This window comes from Phoenix dactylifera, unplaced genomic scaffold (genome assembly GCF_009389715.1).
Source record: "Phoenix dactylifera cultivar Barhee BC4 unplaced genomic scaffold, palm_55x_up_171113_PBpolish2nd_filt_p 000276F, whole genome shotgun sequence".
Taxonomy (NCBI): Eukaryota; Viridiplantae; Streptophyta; class Magnoliopsida; order Arecales; family Arecaceae; genus Phoenix; species Phoenix dactylifera.
In genome coordinates, this window is record NW_024067761.1 from 482341 (window position 1) to 492873 (window position 10533).

Genomic DNA, 10533 nt, shown 5'->3' on the forward strand with positions numbered 1-10533 from the left:
CTTGCGACCATGATCCAACCTTGGGTTTCTCAAACAATGAGAGAAAAATATAGGTATTTTTTTCAACACGGTCTAAGTTTTCAAAAGCTGACCACATAGTTTTGGCATGTAACTTGCCCATCAGGCGAAGTCAAGAGTTGACAAGGCCCACATGGTTTGTCAAAGCATTTGACAATGAAAGCATTTGGCCTGGCTCTACATATAGACACCACTGATGCCTCTGAAACCCATACACCTTCCAATTATATTCCTTCGTTCTTAAGTTTAGCAATCTTACATATAGAGCTGTTTCTTTTATAGAGAATTACCCTAAGATGTTTCGTGTTGTTTTGCTTCCTTGTGTTCTCTCGACAATACTTGCACGCTTGGGCAATGGCCAAGCCATGGCACCATCTCCGCTAGCAGAACCTCCAAGCAGTGATGGTATGAGCTTCTGTCGATCATTTCAAATTTGTTTTCCATTTTTTTTTTGATGATGATGATGATAAGGTATATATTGAACTCTGTGTGTGGATCAATTAGTTGGCGTACTGCACTAAATCATTGGTTATTTAATCATATCGAACTGATTATAATTATTCATAATTTATTTTTTCTTTGACGATGCAGCCAAGACGGTCGATCAAGCAATTGCTTACACACTTATGATCGTGGCACTCATCGTGACATATCTTATTCACTAATATGTGAAGATGATTCCTGCCGGGCGTTTTCTTTTGTTTTTTTCTTTTTTTTTTTTGGCTTAAACCAGGCGTTTTCTTCTCTCAAGCAATGGAAGGATATCCCACATTTCAATGTTTCAGTCATCTGGTGCGCTACACTTTCAGTGTTCGATTTTACAAAGTTTTTATGGTGTAGATATAAAAAACTATGCAACTTGTTAAAGGCAAATATTTGGTTGCTTTTCTCAATCGACAATCAGATAGATCTCAATAAATTAAACTTCAGACTATGATGGTGGTCTCGTTTATTTGTATTTTCCCATTTCTTTCCTTTTTGAAAAACAAATGGATACATGACACGTTAGAAAGATCTTAATTATAAAGAAAATGTTGCTAGGTTTACACTGCTTGAGTGGAACATTGATTTTGAACATACAGCAATAAAATCTTCGACATTTTTCTTTCTTCATGTTAGTCTATGATCATATATATACACATCTCGAACGTCAAAGAATGCTTTAAAAACCTACGTTTTGCTGACCCGTAAGTAAAACACAGGTGTTCTTTGTGAAATTGAGGTCAATGAGGCAAGATATGGAGTTGCTCGCGTGGTTGTTCAGGTACTTAATTAGGTAATTGGAACTTGCTTGCTACAAGGGGAGACCCTTTTGAATGATTAAAGACCCACTTCTTAGCCCAAAAAATCCTTGATGGTTGATGGATTGAGATCCAAACCTAGCTACGAAGTAAAATTCTTATTTTAATTTGCACCTCCGTATTCATGGATGGAATTAGTTTCAACTCGAGTGAGAATGTCTGAAGGAGGCCATTCATCCTGTTATTATTCAACACATCAGGGTGCTGCAGGTAAGTGTGAGAGGTTTACACATAGCTTGTCGATAGAAGAGTTAACCATCATGCATCTAATAAATCTTAACTCGTGCACAAGTTCATTCAAAATTGTTTCTTTCTTCTTCTTTTTTACACAATCATTAAAATTAGAAAATAAAATATCCAAAAATTGATGTGGAAGATGTGTCAAAGAATCCCATAGCATGGATCTAGTGTGATTGGCCAGTGAAAAGCTGTTCGTCGACACCTCTAGCTTTTCATTTGCATAGCTGCGGTAGGATCTGATGCACTTTTACTTAGACCCCTCAGAGATCTATTGCCAATGAGAAACTGAGCACCATCCGGTGTCCACAGCTGCGGCCGTCATCTAGATCAGCCCATAAGCCTTCCAATATCTCACGTCAGTTTTTTTTTTTTTTTTTTTGCTTAAGAAAGGGGGGACGAGCCCACACCCGCGTAGCAGTCCCCACCGGGCCCTCACCCCTGCCAGAAAAATGTTCGATGCGGGAAGAAATGACCATGTGTTGGGCACCCAATCGGATTTACTCATACCCTCCCCATCTGTGGGTCTGGCTCGGATACCCCTATGGGCTCCGGCACGAACTCACACATGGCACCACCGAGGATCAGTAGCCCTTCCAAACTCCGTATCCGGGCAGGGAGCATTCGGTCTCCACAATTTAATCGACGCCCGTGCGTTTCAAACTCGGAACTACTTGGTTGGAAGTAAGGTCCCATTTCACTGAGCTACCAGCTCAGCGGCTCTCACCTCAGTTTATAGAAATAGATCATTGCTGGTCTATAGGAGATCTATGATCATTTGCCCTTGACCACCTCCACGCCCGTTTCCGCGTAGCTTTTTTATGACCTTTTCGTACCGAAGCCCACCAGCCGTTCGAGTTAATAAATGGCCGTTAGCTGCCAGAAGAAATGCATGGGACGCCAACAAGAATGAATCATCCCAAACCAGCGGCAAGAACCCAGTCATGACTCATGACCATTTAGAGTAAACAAAACAAAGAAAAAACCACCAACTCTCGACGAGCCCTCTCTCATAAGCAAACGACTGCAGAGCCAAGGAGAAGTCACCATGGATTGGAATGGCAATCTTGTGAGGCAGAGATCAAGCATCAGCAACTGGTCTAGATTCAGCCACAGGTTCGCTGAGGCTGGCTACAGGAACGAATACCGTCAGCTGGACAACGCGACAGCCCGATCGACAGGGAAATGGAGAGGATTATGGCGGAGGATCTTGAAGGAGAAAAGGAAGATCTTTGTTCCTGCTGCTCCAATGCGCTCGTCTTATGATCCCTATACATATGCAAAGAATTTTGATCAAGGTTCGACATGCCTTGAACCGGAAGATCTGTCACGGTCATTCTCAGCACGATTTGTCGACCTCTCGAGGCTTCGATGGCCTAACGAGAATGCAGCACTGATCCGGTAGTAAACGGCATTTCAGTTCGATCTGCTTCTCGGCTTCTATCCATGCTAATTGGCCTTCTTGTAAATCCAATGTGTATGATGCGTTCATCAAAGAAATAAAAAATGGGCATATCGATGCTTTCTCTCCCGCTAACAGTGCTTCTGAGATTGAACAACAAGAAGAAAACACCCAATGTTTCATTCGTTTTCCATCCTCAAGTCTTCAGACTCCTCGTTTCCTGTTTCGTCCCTTTTTTGAGATAAAAGAGGGATATGCTCATCCATAGTAATCATCAAAGTCCAAATTCTTGAAGCTACACCATCCAAGAGTTAAATCCAGAATCTTTAGTTCCCAAGGACAAGGGCATGCATGACCATCAAGATTAAGCCCCATTCCCTATGTAGCAAGCAAGTTATCAAATTTGTATTTCAACACAAAATGGGGGCAAAAAAAACAAAACAAAAAATAAGCATGAGAAAGGGCCATCGAAAGAGGGTTCGAAAGGAAGAACTAGGATAGAGAAAAATTATAATGATTGATCATCAAAAAAAAAGGAAGGAAAACTTTAGATTCTTCTCAGTTTGCGTTCGGGTCGGGAATATGTGTCACCTTGCCAAATCACCCATTATTTTGTAATATGCATATGTGATCGAGCTGGACATCTCACATCTTGTGCTACATACCAAGTGAGGATTGGTGAGATACGTGATACACGAAAACAACTAGTTTAATGCGTGAAAAAATGGTTGAATCGAGAAGCACCATCAAGGAACATTTTTGTCTAAGCATCTTGTCCTAAGTAAAATTTTTCAAGGAAAAAGGAGATGGTTGTGTAATGGGCTCAATCAAGACCCCTGAGAGAAGGTTAGTTAGTTATAACTAAGGTTGTCAATGGACCGGGCTCACGGTGCTGGGCCACTTTAATTACTCGTGCAACAAGTCCCATTATTTGGTCCGATATTGCAAACAAGATGGTCCAAAAACTAGAAACGAACTAACAACTGTCGGGCCTGAAACCGGTTCCTTTGGGCCGTGGGTCACGTCCATCCATTTCCAGACATTGCATCCAGGCCATCCATAAGCAATTGTAACATGATAGGGGCACCGTGCTTTAAGACTTTTTTTGGTCACTAATAAATATTTATTTAAAAATGTCTCGTCAATTTTATTTATATTTATTTATGCATGGATTATAATTTTGGGGCAAACCTATCCAGTTTAGATGATAGGTTATACAACGCAATTGGCCCAATCCAAAAGCCGCATTATTAGATGGACCAAATCAAGTGGACGAGTCCGACCAGTCCAAATTTCAGAGCACGCATACCATAAAGTAGAGTATTGTCGCTGATCCTTAGAATCTGGGATGGTGCTCAGCCTGATTTCTGATCTCGTTTTCGAGCCATGATGCGAGTTTTACTGACTTGACAATCGTCCTTTCGAAAAATATAGCGATAGCTGCAAAATATTGCTGAATCTTCTTGGTCCTTTTTTTTTTTTTGGCCAAAATAGATTATCTGTTGAATTGAAATTAGTAAAAAAAAATACCGGCAGAATTATAATTTTTTTTAATAAATATCTATTTTTCTAAAATTATATGAATTTTATATTTTTAATAAAATTGAGGTCAGCATTTTGCCCTAAAAAAAAAAAGGGGGACAATTCGGCCTTACTTTCAACCAAGTGGTTTCGAGTTCGAAACACATGGACGTCGATTAAATTATGGAGAGCGGGTGCTCCCTGCTCAGACAAGGAGTTTGGAAGGGCTTATTGGTCCACTGGTAGCGTCGGTGATATTAGATGTGACGTACTCACACAGAGGATAACCGTGTCGAAGCCCAGAGAGATAACGGGCCCACAGATGGAGAGAGTATGAGTAAAACCGGCCGGCGTGCCCAACATATGGTCATTTCTGTCCACATCGAACATTCTTTTGACAGGGTGGAGGCCCAGTGGAAGCTGCTACGCGCTTGTCCCTTCCCCCCCCCCCCCCCCCCCCCCCCCCCCCCCCCCTCTTTCTCTTTTTTTACAAAGCAAAAAAGAAAGAAAGAAAGAAAGAAAGAAGGAAAGAAAGAAAATTGGGCTTTCGTAATCGCCAGAAAATCAGGCTTCGGGGAGGTTCCCGGGGTGGCTTTAGCGAGGGGAGCATATGATGTCGCGCGGAACATTAATACAAACGTTACTACTGCGCGTTAGATATATGAGACCCATCTCGCCCTGTTCTCTCTCCCCCTTAAGAGAATTTTTTTTTTTCAGTACAATGGCGGTTCACATGTATAGATATGGCGAACAAAATCTGAAAATAACAAAATAGAAAGAGACTTCGCTACCGTATCGCATTATTCGTATGCATGCAAGAGTCTACAAATATTCAGAAGGAGCGGCCGAGTTGCCCTCGAGTCTCGCGAGTTCTTTTTGAACGTTTTCTAGGATTTTGCTCTTCGACTGGTTTCGCCGCAGGAGAAGAGGTCGAGAGAGCCGGAAATTTCCGTCCCAATTTTCGAATTTGGAGCTCGGCGATCGGATCGGATCGGATCGGATGGAGAGCTCACGAACGAGCAAGCGGCTTCGGCTCGCTTGGGACGTCGCGCCTCCCGAACAACAAGAGGTCCACCCGTGTCTAGATGCTAGGGTTAGGGTTGGGATTGCGAGGAGGTAGAGGTGGGGGAGGCTAGGGTTAGAGTTTTCTTGAATGTTGTATTCTGAGTCCGTGACTCGGTCTGGAAATGATTTTTGATGGATTCCATGCAGGCTGCTGTCGGGTATGAGGCGATGACGGGCCCGTCGGGTGCGGCATCTCATCGTGGAGGGATGAGGATCGGGAGGGGCACTACGTCTCGGTCTTGGGGAGAACCTCACTTCGCGATGTAAGATTTCCTCTTCTTGCGATATTTTTCCGAAGAGGAAAGAAAGAATGTTTTGCCCCCTTTTGCATAATAAAGAAAATATTATTACCGTGTAATTCTGACTTCATGTATGATTTCTTTCTGTCTTTGAGACCAAGAAAATCTTCTACAGTTCCAGTTTGATGTTGCTGTGCCAATCTTGGTGTATTTAGCCTCTGCAAGTATGCTCTTTTGAGTCGTGATCGTCTTTGAATTAATGAATGCATGCGATGCAAGAAGACATGCATAACAGGATGTTTCGCGTAGATTTTACTTAATTTGATAGGACAACAAGTGAGAGCATATATATTTCTTTTCTGGCGAGAACTCAGTCTTGAATTCAAGATAATCTATTAAAAGATTGAATGCTTCTACAGAAGAGTGAGACTTTGCTTGTTTAGGATCAAGATATATATATATATATATATATATATATATATATATATATATATATATATATATATATATGAGTGGCTTTTTGTAGATAACTAATTTTCAATGAAAGACATTGTGTTATCTAAATTTATAACTGACACGAGAAATGAATATTCTGTTAAGCGTTATAGGAACAATATTAGGCATCACTCTGAAGTCGGGCACATCATGTGGTTTCCTTAATGCAATGAAAATTTTCTGAGCTAAGATTTTTTTTGTTTTGTGTGTGTGTTTTGACATCTGAGGCTGATTGACTGATGGATCTATTGATGGGAAAGGGTATGTTTCTTTATGTGTATGCTACGGAACTGAAACTTGTACTTACGAATTATTTTAGTCATGTAGAACATTATCCACATTACTTTTTGGAGGCATTTGAAAAAAAATTATAAAATTTCTTCGTAGACTTCAAGTAGACAATAGGGTGTAATTTTTGAACCATAGAACTACGTTCATTGTGATCCAGGAACTTGTGAAAAATATGTTGTTAAAACCGTTTTGGTTGTGTCCTAACTAAATTCAGAAGTTTGATTGGAATTATCATGAAGATATCGTTTTTCATCTCCAGCTTGGTTAGCAGCGGGATAGTGAACATTTAGTAATCAGTACCCAGTAAAATTCCCTACTTATCATAGAAAATTGAAAGGTGACAGGCCAATCTTTTACTTGCTGGGGGAACTGATGAATAACATTTACTGGGCATAACTGGGAGAGGCAAGGTGGTGATGCCAATCTGTGGCCCTCATCTAATTCTCATTATCTGATACGTTTTTCCTCTCTAGCAAATGCTGAGCTCCTGTAACACTGCAAAGTCTCAACTCAAACTTGCTGCATCTAGAATTTTTGTATATGTTTCTGTGACATGGTCCAATGTGACAATTCTTTTTCTTTGTTTCACTGGAAAAATAGACATCAAGTTTAAATAGATATTTCTGTCTTTGATTTTAGAGAAAAAGATAGCGACAAACAAGCATTAAATTAGAGAATTATACTAAATAGATATTTCTGTCTTTGATTTTAGGGGCTTCTGATATCACCAAGATCTCTTAAAGGCGTATAAAAAAATAATAATATTCTTTCAAAAATCAAGAAGCACAAACATATTGAAACATGTGCTTATACAAAATCAGACTGTTCTTTTTAAAATGCCATGAAGAATGACAGTTGGAAAGATCAGCATGTTCTGGAGGTACATCAAACACAGCTTTATATTTTGTTTTGTAATCAGGATAGTGTGATTTATTGTTTCATCAAGACACAACCTCAATGCCTTCTCTAAGAATTGTTATCATCATAGAAGAAGAGCCATTTTAAAATTTTGCTTAGTATTTCTTTTATATCCTTCAGTGTGTAATATACCACCATAACCATGCTTCTGTAAGATTAGATCATCGGAACCTTGAATTTTCTTATATTTTATTACTATTAATGTTGTAATGCTGATCGTCGTGCATGAAGTTTGCATAATATATGTTTTAGGAGCATTTACCATTTTCATTTTTGATTCTGAGATAATCTCGTATTTCCATCCTTCTAACATTGATGCATTTTTAAGAAGATGGAAATCGTTTGCATTTCTCCATTAAATCATGCAGACCAAATAGTTGGCAGGATGAGGGTAAGGTGTAACTTCACTTTCTTCCTTGATATTATCATTATAGTTTCGGTGAACAAGACATTGGTATTGCAGGCACTTTTGGCCATGTTTTGGACTGTGGGGATCGTGAAGCACATGAATTCGTGGCAATCAAGGTGGTTCGGAGCATATGCAGATATCATAATGCAGCAATGATCGAAATAGATGTCCTTAATCATCTTGGGAAGAATGATAGAGATGGATCAAAGTGGTAGGTGGGTTTTGTAGTTTTAAGTTGCCGATGATATCAAGCTTCAGTTCTTTTTACATCTTCTTTGTGTTTCTACTCTCAGTTGTACCTGGATAGAAAGGTTTCTTGACTACTTCAGTCCCATATGCATTGTAAGTACTGCTCCAGGCTTTCATTATGTTTTTTATTTACAGTACTTCAATTCAACCTTTGTAACTACTTTGCCTCCTAGGGCATGACCTGTTTGGTATCATCTAGATGCTGCTACCTTTGCTTATTGTGAAAGATATTCAGGCTATGCAGTTCAATGGCTGCTTTAGTTTAGTCACATTTCAAGATTCCTGATGACTATATCATTATTTGAATCACCCCCAGGTGTCCCTAATTGATTTCCCTCCCAATTCTATCGGGTCATTAAACATTTCGCATTCTATATGAGCAACTTCTAGTCTACGAGTTTTGGGAATTAGGAACAGAGTTTTCCTCTAGAAAATGTAGACATTTTTTTGGTGGCACATTCTCAAGTGGTAGAATTCCTGTTGAAGATCCAGTAGCTGGATGCTGTAGGATCCCTGCATACATATGTTGTTAATGATATTGCTAAATGGAGCTCTAGAAGAGTTGATGGGATTAATTACTTTTGATTCTCTGTCGAGATAGGAACACTGTAGGCTGCAAATGCTTGGTATATTATGTTCTTTTAAGGTCTGTTTATGGTATTGGAGAACTAAAATCATATATTTCTTTGAATGAACTTCGATGATGTTATCAGGCATATGAAAAGCTTGGGCCGAGCTTATATGGTTTCTTAAAGAGATAAATACTGCCAATTTCTTGTGGAACTTGTGCGGGAGTTTGGACATCAGCATTTGGAATCTGTAGCACGTGCGTTGATTATTCTTGGCTTCTTTTAGTTTTCATTCCCTATTCATTCCTGACCCACTCTTATGGATCTATTTGTTTTCCCTTTTTCACTCTGAATGGCAGGATTAAACTTTTTATTTTTCCCTTTTAAAAACATAGATATGCTTGATTTACGGCTTTTTCCCACTGATTTGGAGCCAGAAGGCACTCCTCTTGTGTCTTCTGAATATGTGAAGGTTCCAAGCTATAAGGTATTTTGGCTTGTACAATTTTTAGAAATCATGTGATATTTTACTATCAGGTGTATGGACTCATCAATTTCGAACAAATGCATGGATGATACAGAAGAATTCACAAGATGAGACGTACGTCAGGTGCGTGCCAAAGTCAAGTGCCATTAAGCTGTTGATTTTGATAGTACTGCTTTTGACAATCAGGACCATAGCTCCATTGTTTCAACAAGGCATTACAAGGCACCTGAAAGCATTTTAGATAAATTAATGTTTTATTATAGAAGTGTTGGTTTTACAATGTCTTATCTGGATGCATGATATCCTAAGCGAAGTTAATTGGTTTTCAGTTGTGATGTTAAAGGAACAACCTTTTCATGTTTATAAGGCTGCAACAATAAGACCTTCAGAGGCTAGGTTTCAATGTGTTCCAATGCACACAACTGGAAGTTCCAAATATTTTAGTTATTTTTTAGAAGTTTGAGCCACATGCTCTATGTGCGTATAATCAGTTTCAAGTTAGATCTCTGCATAGTAACAAAAGATAAAACTTTTTGAGGATGATAGTGTTATTTTGATGATTAACAAGCAATTCTCTAGAGTATGCTATAAGTTAAAATTGATACTTCATTTATAAGTTCATTGCTCTCAGTACATTTGCTTAATTGGAAATATATATATGGTCTTGTTCATTTGGATGAAACTAACCTTGAGAATGCAGCAAAGTGTGGATTGAGTCGACCCATAGGTTGATTGGGTCGACCCCGGCACATCGAGGAATCATCTGGCACACTCCTGCAAAAACAGCACAAATGAACAGTGAGTTGGGTCGACCCAAGGTAAGCAAGAGTCGACTCAACCTCCAAAGAACCTCAAAATGCAAAGGAAGAATGCTCTCTGGATTTACTGAGAGGGTCGACCCAAGAAGAAGTTGAGTCGACCCAAGTAAACCTTGAGTCGACCCAAAGAAAGGTTGAGTCGACCCAAGTGAAGAAAGGCTGAAATTCAAGGCTCTGAATTTTCTGAAGCTGACCTTGGGTCGACCCAAAGAAAGGTTGGGTCGACCCAAGGCAACAGAAGGCTGAATTTCAAGTTTCTGTGTTTTCTGAGAGGGCCGACCCAAGAAATGGTTGAGTCGACCCAAGTGAAGGTTGGGTCGACCCAAGGACAGGTTGAGCCGACCCAAACACGGGCTGAACATAACGGCTAGTTGTGCAGAAATGCTTTTTGGACTCCCAACGGCTATAAACGGCTAGTTTCTTCAATCCAACGGTCAGAAAGGACTATTTGGAGGTTGGAGAAGCATTTAAGAGGGAGTATTCATCAGAGGAAGTAAGCTTTGGGAAAAATACA

General features: G+C 39.8%; 1 long non-coding RNA gene across 2 annotated transcripts; it reads left to right on the forward strand.

Annotated features, from left to right (window-relative positions):
- Positions 1-5129: 5129 nt before the first annotated feature.
- Positions 5130-9849, forward strand: LOC103722353. Of its 2 annotated transcripts, none has more exons than XR_003388588.2 (5): positions 5130-5601; positions 5692-5807; positions 7951-8107; positions 8190-9201; positions 9296-9849. It is a non-coding gene; the product is annotated as an uncharacterized LOC103722353 (long non-coding RNA). The 2 variants fall into 2 exon arrangements; XR_003388590.2 differs by having other exon boundaries at positions 8190-8971; positions 9252-9849.
- Positions 9850-10533: the final 684 nt, after the last annotated feature.